Below are 22271 nucleotides of genomic sequence, written 5' to 3' on the forward strand. Positions count from 1 at the left end.
ACCAGCCAGACAACAGCACTCAAGGAGGGAGCAAAGCAGGACTGGTAAGGGGTGTGACCAGTTCCCAGGCCTGAGGTTCCCCGGTCCTGATTTATAGGGATAGTCACTATCTGAGTAGTTTAGAGAAGTGCATGAAGGAATAGCCCCCTTCAGGTGACCTTACTCATGAGTTAAATCAACATGTGAGCAGGAAGTGAGGCTAGGCCTCCTAGCCCTGCCCCTGACACCATATGTTCCAATTAGCCCCACCCCCTGGAATCCATGCATACAGTACAGAGATTTGCTAGAAGGAAGGGCTTGGCGTGCACATCTGTTCAAGACTAAATAGGCTGTATACAAAGCTTCAGGTAATTATGCCACAAGACAGACATATACTGTAGATATACATATATATGTATGTCAAATTGGTCAAACTGCAAACATTTTCCAGCCATGTTTCCATCTCAGTTTGCTGGTTTATATTAACAAAGTGGGAGTGAGGGGAGAGACTTACCATTTTCTGTGGTTCCATCTATCACATGCTTATAAGATCTCAAGGCACAAAATGTAGAAATTATGATGTATTTGAGGGCATCTTTATCAGATGTAATATGAGGGTCGGCTTAAAATGAGCCAGGCTATGAAATGAGTAAAACCAGAAGTAAGATTGACTCATGGTATTACAGATGTTGTGAGCCTTTGAGAAGCACTATCAATGGCTACTAGCCATGTTAGCTAAGTGCTCCCAAGAAACCTCTGTATACCAGTGACTGCACAGTGCAGGTGGAGAGAGCGCTGTTATGCTTGGATTATGCTTGAAGGTGGCAATGGGTGGACCTGTCAGTTTTGGTTCTTTCAGTTTCTTATTTTTCTAGCCTTAAAGTCACTTCTCCACATTTCTGCAGCAATTTGTGATGTGTGGTTTTTTTAATCCTCATGATAATTCTTTAGCATTTTAGTGTGAATTTCTCCTAATAAATAATTTTTTGTGTGCCATTTTGACTAATGTACACATTTTTACAAGCAATTTCTCCTAATATTATGCATGTTATTTTCACCAAAATATTAATATTTTTTTTGCACACTTTCCCCTAATATATGCATTTTTGTAAGCAATGGTTGGTTGGAGAACTGCATTACAAAATTTGTCTAAATGTGAATTTTGAAGGATGGCTGTGTTTCAGTTCTCCTGTCATTTCAGAAAGTGCAAATCTGATAGATTCAGCTTTAAATGCAAACTGAATATAATTTCTCGCCCATCCCTAGTTCTCACTTATGTGCAGGTAGGGATTTTCTTTTTTAATAAAAGAAACACATATACCTCAAACCCATTTATACAAGCTGATGGACGGGGAGGTGGAATGGGAACTAGGGTGGAAATGCCAGTCTACCCCTTAAATACAGGCGCATGACATCAAAGGGAATGCTGGTAGGGAACACTGGTTCTTTATGAATAGCTACTTATTTCAGCAACTCTTCTCTCTCTCTCTCTCTTCCCACCCCCATCATGTCAAGTGTCCCTTTCATAGTGATATTCATTTGGTATTCAGCAGCAATCATCATAAATTTGCTTGGTATTCATAGAAATGACACATACGCTTCCTCTGGTTTTTCCCCGCCGCTGTTTAGGATTAGTTAATGGGCACTTAAAATAGAGTGTTGCCCCTGTGGGAGTAAAATAACTTCAATCCTGGCAAACGAGCCAAAAGTATAAATGATCACATTATGCTGAACTCGGTTCAGCCAGTTATTGGCTTTCTCAAATCTTATGCTAACATTCTTCTTTAGGGAAAGCAAGTGTTTATGCAGAGGGTGGGTGTGGGAAAAGAGAAAGTGATTTTGCACAAGTTTTCTAAACTCAGGAGCCACGTGGGTGCCTGCCCCTCTATACTATTAAAGGGGGAGGTTTATTTAATGCAACAACAACAAGAACAAGAAGAACAAGAACAACAACAACAATAGTAGTAGTAACAACAACAACAACAATAATGATAATAATAATGATAATAATAATAATAAACCAAGGCTTAATTTGAGTTTAGGCTTACCAGGCATGGCTGAACCATTAAATCTGTTTTCAGAGCTTGACAAAATATGACAAGAGTGCCTTTGCGAAGTTTCCTTGCTTCAAAATGACATTATTGATTACAGTTGTATCCTGTCCCATATCTCAGGTAGCATATATATAATTACTTCGAGGATTGGGTGGACAAAAAAGCAGAGTAATTACCCTCCCCTCACACCAATAAACAAGCAGCCTATTTTATCCTCACAGCCACTTGTACAAATGATTAAATAATTATTATGCTGCGAAAGAAGACCCATTCAGGCTTTCAGGAAGCATCTGCAATAACCACAAGGGTTGCATTGAAATGGCTCCTGTATTTCAGAGCACCATTCACAGGTAGGACACTGAAAGGTCTTCTCTCTGAATTTGGGGGGAGGGGGTTGTTTGGCAAAATTTACCTGTGCAGTTACTGTGCCTTCAAGTGTAGGGCAGAGGGAGGGAGCGGAGGTTGTCTGCAGGGATGGAGAGAACACAGCCCTGCCACAGAGGTTGTGAGCTGGGTTTTGTTCACCCCAATCCTGCCTGTGACCATTCAAGAAAGGGTGTTTGCCCGTAGCTCTGTCCATGCAATGAGGGGGAGATTGGGGTGATGTCCACTGGCTCTGCAGGGCCAACTCCTAGCCCCACATATTAGAAGGAGAATGTCTGAAGCAGGTAGGCTGTTCTACCTGTTGCCAGCTCTCATAACAATTTATGAGTGTAGGGGCCTCCACACATAGACCAGGCTCCCCACTTAAGACATGTATGGAGGGGGTGGGGCAGATGAAAAAGATGTGGTGGAGCAGGCAGGGTTCTCTCTCTCTCCCTCTCACACAATTTAACAGTGTGAGAAAGTGAACAAATAGGGCTTATATGAACACCTATTAGAGTATAAGAGCCCAGCTAGATCAGGCCAAAGGTCTATCTAGTCTAGCACTCTGTTCTCACAGTGGCCAAGCAGATGCCATGGGAAGTCAGTAAGTAGGGATGTGGGAGAAATTCAGTTAAGCTCACATTTCAAGCTGAATCTATCAAATTTGCAGTTTCCAAAACAGTATGAGAACTGAAACACAGCCATCCTTTGAAAGTCACACTTACCTGAATTTTGCATTGCAGTTCTCCAACCAATGTTTTAAAAATGCATATATTAGGGGGAAATGTGCATTGCAATGAGTATCTTAGTGAAAATTACAAAAAATGCATAGTATTAGGAGAAATGGCTTGCAAAAATGTGTACATTAATCAAAACGGCATGCAAAAATGTGTTTATTAGGGAAAATTCACACTAAAATGCTGAAGAATTTTCATGAGGATTTTTCACAAATTGTTGCAGAAATGTGGAGAACTGACTTCAAGATAAGAAAAATAAGAAACTGAGAGAATCAAAATTGACAAATCCACCCATCACTACCTTCAAGCATAACCTAAGTGCAATAGCACTCTCTCCACCTGCAATGTTTCAAATGTCTTCACTTTCCCTCACAAACATTTTGAACTCCACAAGGAGGGAAAACAGCCAGGAGATGGGGAGGGATATGCAATGAAGAAGTAACTAGTGGGTAAAGCACTCTATCTTCCCCTCCTTGCCTGCTTTAAATCCACTTTTCAAGTACTATTTCCCTCACAGAGCCACAATTCCCAGAGTTCTCTGGGAAGAGGCACTAACTGTTAAACCACTCTGGAAACTATAGCTCTGTGAAGCGAATAGGGTTTCTCCAAACAACTCTCAGTGCCCTTCACAAACTACACTTCCCAGGATTCTTTGGGAGAAGCCAAGACTGTTTAAAGTGATATAACAGTGCTTCAAATATATGGTGTGAATGTGGCCTCAATCTGACATCACACTCTACCCTTGGATGATAAGGGAGTCAAAGGTGTACTAAAGAACGATAAGGAGATTGCAGAGAAGCTAAATTAATTCTTTGCATTTGTCTTCACAGTGGAAGATATAGGGCAGATCCCTGAACCTGAACTAAAATTTGCAGAAAGGGATTTTGAGGAACTGAGACAAATAGTGGTAACGAGAGAGGAAGTTCTAGGCTTAATGGACAATATAAAAACTGACAAATCACCGGGCCCAGATGGCATCCACCCGAGAGTTCTCAAAGATTTTATTCTATATTGTATTTTAATCTCGTTTTGTACACCGCCCAGAAAGCTATTAGCTATGGGCGGTCTAGAAATGAAAAATAAAGAACTCAGATGTGAAATTGCTGATCTGCTAACTAAAATATGTAACTTGTCCCTCGGGTCCTCCTCCGTGCCTGAGGACTGGAAAGTGGCAAATGTAACGCCAATATTCAAAAAGGGATCCAGAGGGGATCCCGGAAATTACAGGCCAGTTAGCTTAACCTCTGTCCCTGGGAAACTGGTAGAAAGTATTATTAAAGCTAGATTAACTAAGCACATAGAAGAACAAGCCTTGCTGAAGCAGAGCCAGCATGGCTTCTGCAAGGGAAAGTCCTGTCTCAGTAACCTACTAGAATTCTTTGAAAGTGTCAACAAGCATATAGATAGAGGTGATCCAGTGGACATAGTGTACTTAGACTTTCAAAAAGCGTTTGACAAGGTACCTCACCAAAGACTTAAGAGGAAGCTTAGCAGTCATGGAATAAGAGGAGAGGTCCTCTTGTGGATAAGGAATTGGTTAAGAAGCAGAAAGCAGAGAGTAGGAATAAATGGACAGTTCTCCCAATGGAGGGCTGTAGAAAGTGGAGTCCCTCAATGATCGGTATTGGGACCTGTACTTTTCAACTTGTTCATTAATGACCTAGAATTAGGAGTGAGAAGTTAAGTGGCCAAGTTTGCTGATGACACTAAATTGTTCAGGGTTATTAAAACAAAAAGGGATTGCGAAGAGCTTCAAAAAGACCTCTCCAAACTGAGTGAATGGGCGGAAAAATGGCAAATGCAATTCAATATAAACAAGTATAAAATTATGCATATTGGAGCAAAAAATCTTAATTTCACATATACGCTCATGGGGTCTGAACTGGCGGTGACCGACCAGGAGAGAGACCTCGGGGTTGTACTGGACAGCACAATGAAAATGTCGACCCAGTGTGTGGCAGCTGTGAAAAAGGCAAATTCCATGCTAGCAATAATTAGGAAAGGTATTGAAAATAAAACAGCCGATATCATAATGCCGTTGTATAAATCTATGGTGCGGCCGCATTTGGAATACTGTGTACAGTTCTGGTCGCCTCATCTCAAAAAGGATATTATAGAGTTGGAAAAGGTTCAGAGGAGGGCAACCAGAATGATCAAGGGGATGGAGCGACTCCCTTACGAGGAAAGGTTGCAGCATTTGGGGCTTTTTAGTTTAGAGAAAAGGCGGGTCAGAGGAGACATGATAGAAGTGTATAAAATTATGCATGGCATTGAGAAAGTGGATAGAGAAAAGTTCTTCTCCCTCTCTCATAATACAAGAACTCGTGGACATTCAAAGAAGCTGAATGTTGGAAGATTCAGGACAGACAAAAGGAAGTACTTCTTTACTCAGCGCGTAGTTAAACTATGGAATTTGCTCCCACAAGATGCAGTAATGGCCACCAGCTTGGATGGCTTTAAAAGAAGATTAGACAAATTCATGGAGGACAGGGCTATCAATGGCTACTAGCCGTGATGGCTGTGCTGTGCCACCCTAGTCAGAGGCAGCATGCTTCTGAAAACCAGTTGCCGGAAGCCTCAGGAGGGGAGAGTGTTCTTGCACTCAGGTCCTGCTTGCGGGCTTCCCCCAGGCACCTGGCTGGCCACTGTGAGAACAGGATGCTGGACTAGATGGGCCACTGGCCTGATCTGGCAGGCTCTTCTTATGTTCTTATGTTCTTAAGGCTTGGATGAACAACCCAGTCTTCACCTGGTAACTCAGCAAAGATGCCAGAAATATCTCATAGGGGAGGGAATTGGAAAAGTGGGGTGCCACTACCCAGAAAGATCTCCCCCATATCGCCACCAAACCAACCACAGTTATCAGTGGCATTGCCTAGAGAGCCTCCCCAGACAATTTTAATATATGGGGTGTTCCACAGGGGAGCAGGCATTCTCTCAGGTAATCAGGCTGTTCACCACATGAAGTAGTTCAACGTTTTTGTTTCTGTCGAATATTTTGTAGCACTGTTTTGTCAGAGAGAAAAGATGGTTTGAGTACCTCCACTTCTTTCCCCACAGTGCAACCACAGCTAGGCTTGGGAGAACTTCTCCATTTGAGTTTCTCTCCATTTCTCATTTTTCCAGCCTTCAGTTCAGTTCTCCACATTTCCACATCAATTTGCATGTTTTTTAAAAAATCCTTCTGAAAAGTCATCATTTTTAAAGTGCAAATTTCTCCATATGCACCCATTTTTTCATGCAATTTTTTGTAGCATTTTTCTCAATGTAATGCATTATATTGCATTTTATATTATATTATGTTATTATAATATAAAAGATTATTATATATATTATTTTCAGGAATATATGCATACTTTAGTATAGGCATTTTTGTCCAGCGAACTGCATTGCAGAATTCTGAAGTGCAGATTTCGAAGGATAGCTTTGTTTTGGTTTGTGTATTTTTCCCCTCCAGAAAGTGTGAATTAGATAGGTTTGCCTTTAAATGCAAACTGGATCTAATTTATCCCCCATCCGTCACCATAGGCCATCTTGATAAACTCAGATTAGGTTAAAAGAAAACAGGGCATACAGATCAGAGGAGACAACTTTTCTCACTGAAGACAAAAAAAATACCACTGATCATAGTGAACTGGAACAGTGATAAATACAAGTTGTGGGGGGGTAATTAGAATTATGGCAGCATTAGAGCAGAAGCTTAATGAGATTCACTAAGATTTTAACATTTAAAAGCAAAATAACCAAGAGCCTCGGTGATCTCTGAGGTATTAAGAATGTTTTGCTCTTTTTAATTATTTTCAAGAGATCATTGGGCTCTGATCCCATTTACGTGGTTCTCTGCTTTAAATGCTTGGTATCTAATAATAATCCCCATGTTCACTTGATATCACTGAAGACATCCTCTGAGTCCAGGAGAACAATTTGGTGAACCTCAGGATGCTTTCCTACAACACCTCTTTAATGCATCGGCAGCCTTTCTCAATCTTTGGGTTCCCATATGTTGCTGGACTCAAGATCTCTTATGTTCATATCCTACCAATGCTTATAGCGCAATCCTATACATGCCTACTCAAAAGTATGTCCCACTGAGCTTAAAGAGGGTTTATTCCCAGGTAAATGGAGTAGGATTGTAGACTTATTATTTGTGTGTCTGCGTGTGCTTTAAATGCTGTGACCTACCCTGAGCTACAGCATTAGGGTAAACTAGATATCAGCTATACCCTTTTCTTTAACAAAAGGTTATTTCAAACACATTGCCATTGTCTTGTCATGAGGAGGGACAGGGGAATCACAGCCTGATCCACAAACCTAGGATTTGGTGCTTTCTTTTTTTTGTCACAGAATTCAGTGCCCAGTTCCTAACACTCACTTCTTTTGTTCTTTAAGATCTACTTAGTCCCATTCGCTGAAGTCCTGCTTGCATCCCCCCCCCAAATCCATTATCAGCTCCTCCCAGCTGGATGAGAATAGGTGGCTCAGTTACTGTTTTGTCAGTTTCTCCATCTCAGTCCATTAAATCATCCGATGATCTAAAGTGGCAAGTGAAACCTTCCCACTGACAAATCAAGTGAGCTTTCCCCCACCCTTTCAGAAACTGGATTGCCTGCCATATCCACAAGCATATAATACTTCAGCCAAGGATTTTTCCCCTTTCTTTTCAGCTCAGAGAAGGAACTAAAATGCACCTTGGCAATCCCACTGTAGCAATTTTATGGCTTTGAAAAGATATTTCCAAATGCTGAAATGACCGTGTTTGGAGCAAACATTGCTAAAAGCCTTTTTTTAAAAAAAAAGATACCATCAATGCTATAACCAATCATGGAATTTCACAGTGGATGTTTTTGCAAACCCAACCCCCCCCCAAATGTATATAATCACTTCCCCCCTTTTATGTCTGTTTCATACGTGTTGTGTGCAACGCTTGTGCTGTAATTCAGTTATTCAGTTGCTGTCAGGCTAATTGTTTCATTCAGTAAGGAAGCACATTCAGTGCCTTCCACTGGTTTTTAATTAAGGATCAACAGATCAAGTCTAAAGAGCTGTAATCAAGAGAAAGTAGGCAAACTGGCTGATATTCCTGCAACTCAAATCCAATGCAATCCAATCATTCTTATTCTTATTTTTATTTCTTGTATTGTGAAAAACCAGGCTTTGTAACAACCCCTGGACTGATCTGTGTGAAAAACGCTAACAATTACCTTTGCTAAAATCAACTGCCTTAGACTGTGTGTATATTGCAGATGGACAGCCGCCACTGCAAAAAGGGCATCCTTTTTTGTAACTGTTGCACTACAATGATGAAGCCAGACACATGAAATGTATAGGGCCATATAGAAACAATGCCCAACTAACAACCAAGTAACACCGCAATCCTAACTATAGAAAGCCAGTGTAACTTAGGCTGTCGTAACTTACCCCAGTTCCAATTTCTGTTCAGGAGCCTCTGAAAAGACTATTGCTAGCTGAGCCTGCAAGTGAGTGTGAGCCCGAGTTTTGAGGACTGGGCCACAGGTCATATGACTAAGTTGAACAGGTTTTAGAATGGTGTAAGTCTTGCCCTGTCCCGCTTCCACCACACTTCTGAAATGCTCCTTCTGGGGGGACTTATATCGATGTGAGTTCCAACAGCTTAAGTTCCACTGACTGAGCCAGCATAGCCCCAGCTGAACCAGGATGAGAGAGTTATGCCGGTGTAGTTCCAGCTAATCTAGGACAGCCCAAGATTCACCGGTCCCAAACTCCTGGCAGATCGTGGCCTTGGACTGCACTGTAAGTTGGTTTATTTCATATATCTTCTGCTTTTCCTGTCAGGAGTTCAGATTGGCTTACATTTAGATCCCATCCTTCAGCATAGAACTGTAACATGTCCCTTCAGACTAGTCCACTTATGTATGGCATCTAGTGATTTCTTATCCAAGCACTGATTAGTACCACACTAAAGTGTAGTGGTTAAGGTGCTGGACTATGACCTGGGAGACCAGAGTTCGAATCCCCACACAGCCATGACGCTCACTGGGTGACCTTGGACCAGTCACTGCCTCTCAGCCTCAGAGGGAGGCAATGGTAAACCCCCTCTGAATACTGCTTACCATGAAAACCCTATTCATAGAGTCGCCATAAGTTGGAATCGACTTGAAGGCAGTCCATTTCCTTTCAAAGAAAATTAGGGAGCAATCCAAACCCGAAATCCTCTGGGATAAGTGAGTTAGGATCTGGTGGATCCCCAGCTCAGCTGAGGCTATGGTAGCATAAGTCTCCAACCCCACTAAGCTGGAGATACACCAGTATAAGTCCCTCATCCGGAGTTAACCAGGGCCAGCAAAAGTGGCATGGCAGGGGTGGAAATGGGCAGGGGGAATACACTGGATCTTAACTCAGTTCAGCTCAGTCACATGAGCTGGCAAAAAGGTGGTGTAAGTCTATTTTAAAGGCTTATTTTCCCTCTGCTAGGCTTGGGCCAGCTCAGCCAGTAGTAGCCTCCCTCCTGAATGGGATTTGTATCTGGCATACATTACACTGACTTCAGCCAGCATAAATTACGCTGGTTTTCCATAATTAGGATTGCTCCCTTAAGAATTTAGGTGAATTACCATGTAAAATGTAGTAACAGCCACCAACATGAATAGCTTTAAAAGAGGATTAGACAAACTCATGGAGAATAAACCTATCAATGGCCACGTTCTACCTCCAGTATCAAAGTGTAGTTAACGGCAGAATCCTATACATGTGTACACACTGAACTCAGCAGGGCTTCCTCCCAAATATATGTTTGTAGGTTAACTTTTCAAACTCGTCCATAGCGTGACTATTTACATAAAAGGGATTGGGTTGTTTTGTTTTTTTAGAAGAAAAATTAAAGCAAAGAGATCTTAAACTGAGAAAAAACGTACTCCCTTTAAAGGCATATAAAAATAAGAAACTCATTCTTCCTCAAATATATAATTATTGTTAAAATATTGTTGTGAGGAAGAACAGCTAAAAGAATGTATACCAAAATGGAAGAAGGATGTAGGTATCCCAATTACCTTTGATACAGATGCCTGAGAACATATTTGAAAAGCAAGAAAAAACATTGCTGTATGTTCAAAAAATTAGAGAGAATGGTTATAAAGCTCAGATAATCAAGTATAATGGAAAAGTAAACCAAGAACCTTTTCATATGTGTTGGACTTGCAAATCAGTGAATCAGTGAAAAGTTATTAATATATATATTGGAAAGATAATGAATATTAAACATTCATTAGGTGCATTTTATTAACCTTTACAAATAGTATAGCTTTGGCATATGGGCAGTTGATACATATAATTGTAACAGCATGGATATGTCATGAAAGATATTGGAAACTTTCAATAATTCCTAAATTATCTGAATGGGGAAATAAGTTATATGAATATGCTATAATGTCAAAGCTAACTTTATACATCCACATAAGAAAGAATGCTGATAAATTGGGTGGTATATACAACATTACCCGTCCATGAATGGAAGGCATCCATCAGTAAAATGGCTGATGCTGGGGAAGGGCTCTCTGGCCACAGCCCCCCCTCGGAGGAATGCAGGTTGGCTTGCTAAGGAAAAATCTCTCCTCTATCAACTAGTGGTGGCTGATGTGCCCACCGTCCTCTGACTCAGGCAGGGGGGTCTAGCGGAAGAGTAGCAATGCAACTGGTTTGTCTCCATGGTGGCCAGGATCAGCACTCTGGGCAAGGCAGTGCACATGCCACAATCCTGCCACAACAACACTTTCTCAAACATCTGTCTCCATGTCAGGGAGCTCAGGAGAGGAGGTGTGCCCATCCAAGAGGCCATGACTCAGACTGTCTCCCCAGAGGAGGAGATCCCCATGTGGAGGCTGGCTGTTGTGAAGCAGGGTGGCTGCGGCAGGATGCTGCCGCCTTCTCTGGGGAGGTGGCAATGCAACAGTAGGTGATGACACCATTCATGCAGGGTGTGCAGGGTTCAGTGGATGGGATCATGGCAGCTGCCCGGGACCAGTCGGATGCCCTTCACCAGAGTACATGGCAGATCAGAGCTTGGAAAAGTTCCTTTTTTGAACTACAACGCCCATCAGCCCAATCCAGTGGCCTTGCTGGCTGGGGCTGATAGGAGTTGTAGTTCAAAAAAGGAACTTTTCCAAGCTCTGCGGCAGATGCGTAATGACATAGCAGTGGTGATAGCAGAGGTGTCTGCGATGATCCCCCTCCTCTGTGCCTTGCTGGAGACTGCAGGGAGTGATGGGGATGACCGTGTCCATACCTGCAGGGTGCGGGTGCATGGAGGGGGTCTGTGGGTGGGTGAGGAGTGGGCCAGATGCAGGTGCCCTGCTGCTGAGGAGGAGAATGAGGGAGAGGGGGAGGTGGTGGTTGCGCCAGGCTGCCTCAGCGGGGCTGCCTCAGCCTGAGTTACCAGTGAGGATGTGCCATGGTGTCTGTGGGCCTGCTTTCTGTGCCAATGCTGTGGTGCTGTCTGTGCTTGTTGGCTTTCAATAAACATTCTTTCTTCATCTGCCTGTGTGTGCTGCATGCTCTTTGGGGTTTGTAGCGGCTGCATGTGTGGCAAGGCTGCTGTGGGGTTTGTGTGCTGTGAGTGTGATGTGGATCTGTGGATGTTGGTGTCCTCCACATGCATTTGTTTACCCGATCATGCTCTGACATGCTGCCCGTGTGTCCATGTGTGCAATTGACACAGCGAGTGGTGAGTGTGCAAGCTGGGGGGGAACCACTGTGCTCTGCTACCAAGATGGCTTCTGCTCTGCCTGCTGCACCATCTGCCTGACACCAAATTGTGTGTGTGTGTGCATGCATGTCACTGCTGCTGATCCTGGGCTGCTTTCCAGGGACGGGGGGGGGGGGTCTGGATGTTTGTGGTGGACATCGACAGGATGCCTGGGGGCTGTCCCCTGTGTTTCTTCAGGGGTTGTTTCCTGCTACTGCTGTCATGGCAACAGTTGTTTCACAGGCAGCCTTAGTTCCCCTCACTAGTCTGGCCACATTCACCCATGTCTGTGTCCTCAGGACATCTGGGCTTACATGGGGTATTGGTGAGCACCAGCTCATGAGTTCTGCTGGTTCGATGGCTCCTGAGCGGGAAATGGATGCTTTGGAATTTTCTGCTGGCTCCTCCACTATTGCCCCCCCCTCCGGGTTTCCCACCATTTGGATTGCTCTCCAAGACATCTGGTTGGCACCAGGCTGTCAAATTAACAGTGTTATGGACTGTGCCCTACAGCTTATTATTTGCTCACAAAAGAGCCTGAATTTAGACTTAGATCCTATAATCCTACTATACATGTGTTTGATGTAGGGTTGCCAGGTCCATGGCCTGAGACTGATCCTGTATCTTTAGGAGAAGAGAAGGTCAGCCAAGTGCAGGTGTTCTTGCAACTCTGTAATGGGAAAAACCACAAGGTGGAATTCTCCCTTCCCTCTGCACAACCTTTAAAGATACAGAAGACCTCATGGAGGCTGGGCCTGGCAACCAAGAGGTCTTCTGTATCTTTAAAAGTTGTGCAGGGGGGAGCAAGAATTCCACCTTGTGGTTTTTCCCATTACAGAGTTGCAAGAACACCTGCACTTGGCTGACTTTCTCTTCTCCTAAAGATACAGGATCAGTCTCAGGCCAAGAACCTGGCAACCCTAGTTTGATGGATGCCTTATTTTGTTATTTAGATACATCCTGGAACAGCAGTCAGTTGCAGGCAGTCTGCCAAATCAGTAGTAAACAGAGATAAGGATCGCCAGAACTGATTAGCAGAGTGCATTGCTGAGGGGACAGAATGTCCCCTCTGGGACACCTGCAAGGTCACTGAGGAGGCAGAAGTGCATCTGAACTGATGCACCACAGTCCGTGTCATGACCTCATGTAGCCACCTGTCAGATAACAGATTTATATACATTTGTACAGAATACCACAGCAAGCTACCAGTGCTTCTAAGTGTGGTTGAAGACATTGCTCCTGCAGCACCCAACAGTCTAGGGTGAGATAATACAATTTCTTTCTGGATAAGACACTGGAGGATAACCTTAAGTTATATTGTAATGTAACTTATTTGATTATGACTTATTGGCTAAGGCCTATATACATTCATGTAAATTATTAAGAGTTAAGATGTTTAAGAAGTGTTAAAATGTTTAAGAAATAAATTTTATAAAAATACTCCACTGTTGAACTCCCATTTATGTTCCTGATATCTCCCAAGCCCCAAGAATTCTTATTTAGATGGCTGCTGTTGGAAACCTTGAAAGCTTAGATATGCACAATGTCTGACATATAAGGACTCTGAATAGCCAACTAGCAAAGGATGGAACATAAGTACCCTCGATCCTGTGAATTCACAAGAAAGAGATCATCTTGCCAGTTTCAATAGGTTTAAACAAAAATTGAAGTTAAAAAGCAAATAATAATAATAATAATAATAATAATAATAATAATAATAATAATAATAATAATGCACAAATATAAAATAAGAGGGAGGAATTAAAATAGGATAGAAAACCCCAAATCCACAGGTCTCAGGAAAAGTCAGTCAATGCCACCCTCTGAAATGGCCCATGTTGATGAGAGTAGAACCACTGCAAAGCAATACCTCCAGCCCTTAAATCCTGAAGACAGTCTGCGAGGATACCATGGTCAACGGTATCAAAGGCCACTGAGATGTGAAGGAGAATCAACAGAGTTGCACTCCTCCTGTCTGTCTCCTGACAAAATACGTGGATAGGTTGACCAAGGCAGTTTCAGCCCCATAACAATGCCTAAAGCAAGAATGAAATGGGATCATCATCATCATCATTTATTACCCAGCCATCACTCAAATGGTTACAACAATTTTAAAACATTACATTTAAAACAATTTAAAAACAACCTAAAATCCCCAAATAGGGTGGGTCCTAAAAATACATGTCTCAGGTGTCAAAGACCAGGGTAAAAAGTTGCATCTTCAGCATTCGCCTAAAACCATACAGCGAAGTTGCCAGATGCACCTTAGATTTAGATAATCAGTTTCATTCAAGCACATCTGAAGCTGCCCAGCTACCCCATTATTGAGCGCCTTGACCCAAAAGGAGACACAGGCAATTAGGCAATAGTTATCCAGCGCTTCTAGGTTCAGGGACACACAGCACACCACTTCAATTATGTCATTACTAGAAGATCCATCCCCTATCAGATGATAGCCATCCACTCCCAATTCATTTTTTTTAAAAACAAACCACATCTCCTCCTCCCCCTGCCACCTCTACATAACTGCTACATTGAATCGCAAGTTTCTTTGATGGCAGGTGTAGAATTGCCGTGAATAAATTAAGTAACAGCAAGATATTCAGAAACAGACAGAAAGCAGCTTTGATCTCAGCTAGACTCAGAACATAGGCCCAATACTTCTAAAACATTCTAGATTTAAAGATCTAAAGAACAGAGAGCTGAAAGTATACCAGGAGATCATTCCTGAATGAATTCATTTCACACGTTTTTGTCCACTCATATTTCTCCCTCCTTTCCCAGTACCATATCTTTTGTTCCTAACAGATTACAGTGATTTGTGTGTGTTCCACCATGACCTCTGTAAGTACCTTCCTGACTTTTTTCTTCACTCAAATTGCCTCCTGAATTTTTATTTTTGGCCATATTTTGAACCTCATAGGGAGGTGAAGGCACTTAGGGGGTGATTCTGGGTGGAGCATACCGTGGGCAGCAAAAGAGAGCCAAACTAGATATTGTGCTAAATGAACTTTTTTAAAAAAGAAAGTGTTTTGAAAGTGAGTTATTTAGATCAGGAAAGTGATAGGAGGATCAAAGTGTTTAAGGGTTAAATTAGGCATGATGCTAACCATGTTGTTGGCAGCCACATCTGTTAAAACAGGAATGTTAATAGCAAGACTGATGTTTTCTTGAGGGTGTATTCTGGAACATATTCTTGACACATTAATAGCGCCTTAGTGATAAATTTATTCTGATTTAGTTTTTTCTGCAGTGTTTCTCCAATGCTACCATATTATTGCTGTCCGAAGGGGCTACAGCACAACAAAAGCAGGACAAAAATAAACCAGAACATTTGTGGTATAAAAAGTAAGGGGATTTCAGACGGGAGTTTGGGAATGTGCATTGATTGCAAACGATGCAGTGTGATCACCCCAAAACGTTTGCAGGCGCAAACAGTATTGAAAGCATGATGGCATGTGACTGCCCTGATTGCATCACAATCAAAAATCATCATGAACGCATGATGCAAATGACATCTTTTGGGACCTCGAGTGCATTTGCAGGGTGAGGGGAGGAATATGATTTTCATCAGGACCACGATCCATGGTTACCTGTTTCCTCCTCATGGTCCCAACAAAAATCACCCCTTGTGCCTGTAATTTTCTACAGGAGGGAAGCTTTCCTTTCAAGGTTAATAGAAGTCTCGGGGCAATTTTCATTAGTATTTCAGGCAGTGTGGGAGGAAAGCATGAAGCCCCCCCCCCCGGAAAATGTAGTTTTGATGAAATTCCACCACCTTTGCCTGTAATTCCTTCTTTTTCATCCGACACGATTGCCAGTGATGTGTTCTTAGGGAGAAGCAGATCAATCTATTTCCAGTCTGTGTCAGTTTTGCATGTGTGCATTTACAAATCATTTCTGCCCTTTTCCCACAATCAGCTGCATTAAAAATGAGCATGAATATCCGTATTGAAATATGTATGTTTGAAAGTATGTTTTCTCTCAAAACAAGCCTTTCTAAATATCTTTTCTCTCCAAGTACACATTTCTGAATCTATTTGACCCGTGTGTGTGTGTGTGTGTGTTGCATGTAGGTTTGGTTTTTTATCCTGGGACTGCACTGATAAATTTGGAGGAAAACATAGTTTTGATCTGTATCTTAGTGTGTAAGCTGGGGATCAAGTCATGCCGGAATTAGAATTAGAAAAAGAAAGAATTATTCATCCTCACATCTACCTTGGACATTAAGCCCCTCTCCCCAAACTCCTTCTCTGGTTTAGGGAAAGGGGTGTAGCTCAGTGGTAGGGCAGAAGGTCCCAGGTAGGGCAGGAAGAGCCCCCTGCTTGAGTCACTGCCAGTCAGTGTAGACAGTACTGAGCTAGATGAACCAATCGTCTCAGTATAAAACAGGTACCTTTGTTTCTGTGCCTAGATTACCCATCCTGAAACACTTTTTTTCTGGGAAAAAAGTGGTGTCGGCGCTCGGTTTGCTTCCTCAGTGGCGGGCCTGAGAAAAATCTCTGCAAGAAAACTCCTCGCACATAAACAGAGAGGCATGGACAGCTGCATTCAGCTGAAGGCTGAGGAAGCTCAAGCCTGGAAGGCTGAACACACCTCTCCAGGCCTCTTTCTAGGGCAGGCCACAGTTTGGTGGTAGAGCATCTGCTTTGCATGAGGAAGTTCCCAGGTTCAATCTCCGGCATGTCCAGGCAGGGCTGGAAGAGAAGAACCCTGTTTGAAATCCTGGAGACCTGATGCCAGCCACTGTAGACAATACTGAGTCCAATGGATCAATGATCTGACTCAGTGTATGTTCCTATATATGTTCCTATATGGCTCTTGAGACTCTCCTCAAGTCATGCCTCCTACTCAGGCCACACCCCCTCCCCCAGGCCGCACCCCTCTGTGGCCTTGATCCAGACTATCATATGTTTTTTGCACGGCTGGAATGTGTTCTTGAAATATCATAATCTTGCTGGCTTGCCTGGATGAAGGGCGGAGAGCTATGCCTATGAGGGAGGTGTAGAAATGTTTGTAAGGCTGGAATGTAGCCTACTGTAAATAAGTAAGAGTCCCTTGCTCCACCTACTTTTCTGCCTCTGCCTTACCATTCAACCACTGGTATACAGTCCCTGGAAGGTTGCCCTCTGGAGAATTGTATTATTATTGTTGTTGTTGTTGTTTGTTAATCACCTAATACCAAGTAGAAGAAATTTAAAATAAGAATCATAGATAAAACCACATGCGATCAATAAAATCTAAAACACTTCAAACCTATAAAAGCCAAACACAGACATACTTGATAGCCAATAAAAACCTAGAAGCCCACCCAAAAATAATAAAAACAACAAAAAGAATAATTGGGACAGCACACATCAAGTGCCGAAGGCCTTAGAGAAGAGAAATGTTTTTTCCTTGTGCTAAAGATGGTTAGGGATGGTGCTGGGCATGTGTCCCTGGGAGAGCATTCCACAGCTGGGGAGCCACCACTGAAAAAGGCCTGTTCTTCTGTTGCTACCCTCCAAGAGTCCAGTGGAGGGGGCACATGACGCAGTGCCTCTGATGACTAACACAGGGTCTGGGTCATTTCACACAGGACGAGCTGGTCCTTGAGGTCCTGAGCCACATAAAGCTTTATAGGACAAAACCAGTACTTTGAACTGAGGCCAGAAACTAATCAGTAGCCAGTGCAGGCATGCCAGAATTGGTGTTATGTGTGTGGACTGGCTCACCCTGGTCAAAACTCTGGCTGCCAAATTCTGCACCAGCTGCAGTTTCCAAACTGTCTTCAAAGGCAGCCCTATGTATAATGCATTGCAGCAGTCTAACCTAGAGGTTACCAGAGCATAGGCAACAGAAGTTAGGCTATCCCTGTCCAGATATGGGCACAGCTGGGCCACCAGTTGAAGCTCATGGAAGGCACTCTGCACCACTGAGGCCACTTGAGCCTAAAGTGACAGTAATGGATCCAGGAGTACCCCCAAGCTATGAACCTACTTCTTCAGAGGGAGTGCAACCCCATCCAGATCACACCACAACCCATTGATCCGGTCTTGTGAACCACCCACTAACAGTGTTGTCTGGATGCCCCCCCTCAAGGTGATAAATATTCCCCACCCCTGTACAGCAAAATAGGCACCTGTTGTTCACCATGTAGACAGTAATGAGTCATAAAGATCAACAGTCTGGCCCAGTAAGAGAGAGCTTCATCCATTGATATATAGAAAAGAAAATATAAGGTCTAAAGTGGGGTGGCAGGGGGAGGAAGAGAGATTGTTTTCGTTTTTTAAAAAATGGACCGGATTTTTGCCTTCTGTACAGAAAGCTGATGTTCATGGAATGTAATTACTTGTGGGAAACAGTACAAAACAGCTGTAAACATCCCCCATGGACTTGGAATACTTTTCACCAAGTTGTGTGCGGAATCCATTTGTTTAAACAGATACCGCATAATGATGTGGCAGGGCGGCTGTCACTCGGCGCAGAGGAGTATATTAAAAATTTACAAAGCAGGAGGGAACGCTTGCTGCATCATTCAGAAGGATCTTGTGTGCTTCAGATGTGATTAAAATTCACTGGAAACAATATTAGTGATCCTGTGGCATATTCCCATGACCTATCAGGCAACTTTGAGGAACAGCAAAGGCATTGTAGTTGGGAGATGGAGGGACGGTTGAGACCAGTCGCATGTAAAGGTGTTGTGCGCAAAAAAACCTTGGCTGGCCTGACCACAGAAAGTCTTGAGAAGCTGATAATTCTTTCTGAATGTTGTGGTTGGCAGTGAAAATAAGATGAGCCCTGCTGGATCAGGCCAGTGGTCTATCTAGCCCAGCATCCTGTTCTCGCAGTGGCCAGCCAGGTGCCTATGGGAAGCCTGCAAGCAGGACCTGAGGGCAAGAGCACACACACCTCCTGCAGTTTTCAGCAAGTGGGATTCAGATGTATACTGTCTCCTGCAGTGGAGCTAGTGCATAGCCAATCCTAGACTGTAGAGCAATCTGGAATGTGTGTGATCCAAACAGGCCAGTCGTAAGGTTCTGGAGCAAGAAGTTGGTGAATGAAAGGGCCAGAGGTGGATGATGTGATCTAATATGGGCTGGCAATCAGATTCTGAAGCAGACTGATGAGGCGATAAGGACAAAGCAAGACAAGCATCTGTTGCTCACAATGGGGAGTCAAGCCTTGGGAGAGTTCTTATACAAGGCCTACAGGGTGCCTATTGGCTCTCCAGGTCACCTGATTCCTTCTGAGATGATTGGCTGCAGTTTTCCTTTCCGCTGCTGACAGGTGATGCTATGTAGCAGCAAGGCTCAGGCCTGTCAATTCCTCCATTTGCAAGTTGTCTCAGAGGTGCAGAGAGTAAAGTGCCTCGTGTGACGCCACTGGCACCTTACATTGAGCTTGTGGGAGCAACGCTTTAGACACTGATAAGCTGAGCTGGTGGGATTGCACAGAATGATCATAAACATTCCAAATAGTCAGGGAACACAACTGTCAGAATGCATGGACGAATAAACAGATTGGCCCTGTCAGCAAACCCTGCTTGCAAAGGAACAATCTAGAGGTCACTTTAAGATCCCACTTCTCCCTTTGGAGCTGTGTCCTTATCTGCCCCACTTGTAGGTGTGGTTTGGGGAAAATGTTCTTACAAACCAAACTGGGATTTGTGCTGGGCCTAATTAGGCCCACAGGCTGGAGGTTCCTTACCATTGCTGTATGGCTGCCACCCCATAGAGCACCTTGCCAAGAAATGGGATGCTGGTGATCAGACAGTAGTTATTTCAAATTTCTAGGTCCGATGGAGACTGGTGGCTCCAATGTCAGTGTGGCAGTGAATCCACTCCAGATTTTCATCCAAATTTCCAAGGAGCTCCTTGAAAGTTCAGACTAAAACCGGGAGTGCCTGACATCGGGAGCCAGCAGTCTCCACTATCAGGGTTCATGGAGGCCTCTTAAAACAATTTTGTAGGGTAAAAACCAACCCTTTGGATAATTTTCATTGTGCAATTTAAACATAAGTAGACCTACAGGGTAGTCTTTCTAGAACATTGTCACAAACTGTCATCTGTACAATGCCCCAAATTCCAGCTAGTTCCCACTTAACTACCCCAGCCAGTGTTAGCCATTTGGGGTAGTAAAAACACCCCACTCTTTTTTCATAGAAAAATATGCAGGGACAGGTCAACAAACAGCAACTTCCTCTGAATAAATGTTTTCTGGCCCTGGGTGTTTGGGTATTGTCAAGCCCATGTCTTCTGATAATATAGAAATAAGTGTTTCCTGGGGTCAATAATCAGCCGACCATACATTGGAAATCTCATTGGGGTAGAAAATACAACCCGAAAATTATCAGCATGATTTTTTTCTCAACATTGGATGAAAGAAGTGGGTGTACCACTGCCTCATTCAAGGCAGCTGGGCTCTCATTCAGGTGGCTGTTACACTAAAAACTATTCCCACCTCCTCTCAGGTTCTCAGTTGCCAGTTATCCTCAAAGCTTTTGCTCTTCCTTCCTAGTCTTCCACTGTTGATCTTTTGAAAATAACATTAAAGGATGATTGTGGGGGGAATGGGGGCAAGCAGGGGGGAGAAAAGCTGTAAACATATCATTGAACCCAAATGGTTCTCTGGTTGCCAATATGAACCCGTTTGGTATTATTCAACATTTTAAACAGAGTAGCTGGAGTTAATTAGATTTTTGACCCCTAAAGTGTGTAAGTATCTCTGATGAGTTATTTCAAACTGATAAATTTAGTAGGTATGTGAGAAGCCCAGGAAGTGTTACAAACAGGCTGTGAATGAATGAAATCTTCATCTTTGTTCTTACAAGGACAGCAAATATGTACTTGACATTTAATTAAATATCCAAATGTCCACCGGATCTATAATAAACCTCAAGACCTCTAAATGTCAAAGGAAAGCTCATTTTATATGAAATGTGTTGAGTTTTTCCCCCTCTCCCTCCTCCCCTCCCCTGCAAATACTAAAGCCAGGAAGAAGATGCAGCCTTTTAAGAATTATTCAGAAACAAACACCAATATATTTTATCTCTTAAAGCCCTTTTTACAAAGGCTACAGACCAGCTAACTGTTTGCTAGCCTGAAGAATGGAATTTCTTTTAATTTATCACACGGGAGTTGGAAACATTCATTTTGCAGATATGCCAGATTGGCCCAAAATGATTCATGTAGGTTACATAGTTAAAGATGCAAACAGATGCAAAGCAAAGCACCTTGGACAGCTCCTTGAAAGTTTGGACTAAAAGCTGAAACAGATTCCACTGCTCCACTGACATGGAGCCATGTCTGAATCTCCACTAGAAACTCACTAGAAATTCAAACACCACTTCTGCAAGGGTAATGGAACCTTTGGCTGGAATGAAACCCACACGTCACCCATATGTCTGTATAACCTTGCCCTTAACCAGGGCCAGCGCCAGACGGCGGCCCCTCCTTAGAGATGATGGCGCTCCCATTCCATGATCCTGCAACCTGACCCTGCTGCGGATCACAGAGAGGGAACTCTCAGGCACCCACCCAATACCGACAGGGTGGGCTTCAATAAACCCGCATTCATACACCACCTACCTCTCATGTCAGTGTGAATGTGAAAGAGCACATGCCTGCCATTACCCAAGATGGCAGCAGGGGATTCTCTAAAGGGCTGACGCTCCCACTGCCATCTTGGTTTATGGCAGCCATGAGTGCTATGCGTGTACATCACTCACACAACACAAGATGTAGGTGGAGCGTGCAGGTGGGTTTATTAGCCCCATTTCGCCTGTATCAGGATAGGTGGGTGTTGGGCTATGGCAATGCAGGCTCAGGACAGGCTGGTGCCCAAGGGCCCTGTCATGCCTGGCGCCAGCCCCACCCTTAACCCCAATAAAGCACACAGAAAGTAAAATAAAGATTGGTTTATTAGAAGAAACAGGAAAAATATTGCATTTTACAATGTCAAGGCCCATCCATACCTAAATACAAAAGCTGCATTTTCCATATTCAGTTGGTGACCTCGAGATCCATACATGTCCTGTTTGTGGTTAGATTATTGTGAAAACCCAATTATCAAGCATCCATACGTGTGGGCTTTTTTTTGGTCTAAATTGCTTTAGCAATGGCCACTCTCCTTAGTCCACCCCTTTTCAGTGATCGGTCCATAACGGTCATTTGCTTTTCGCACACTTTTTCAGAAGAATGCAGAAACATATATCTTTTTTTAAAAATTCTCACACATGCACAGGTTTGTGGATGTGCTACTGGGTGGGAAGGAGACAAGGGGCTTAGGATACGACGGAGGAATGCCCATGGACGGCCTATTGCAGGAAAGTCTGTGGTATTGTGTCTGTCCACACTGATGTTATTGCAATTGATTATTGGTTTAGGAAAGCATATCGGGGGTTTGGTGGTATTTATTTGGATTAGTTAACAGGAA

Source organism: Rhineura floridana, chromosome 6 (genome assembly GCF_030035675.1).
Source record: "Rhineura floridana isolate rRhiFlo1 chromosome 6, rRhiFlo1.hap2, whole genome shotgun sequence".
Lineage (NCBI taxonomy): Eukaryota > Metazoa > Chordata > Lepidosauria > Squamata > Rhineuridae > Rhineura > Rhineura floridana.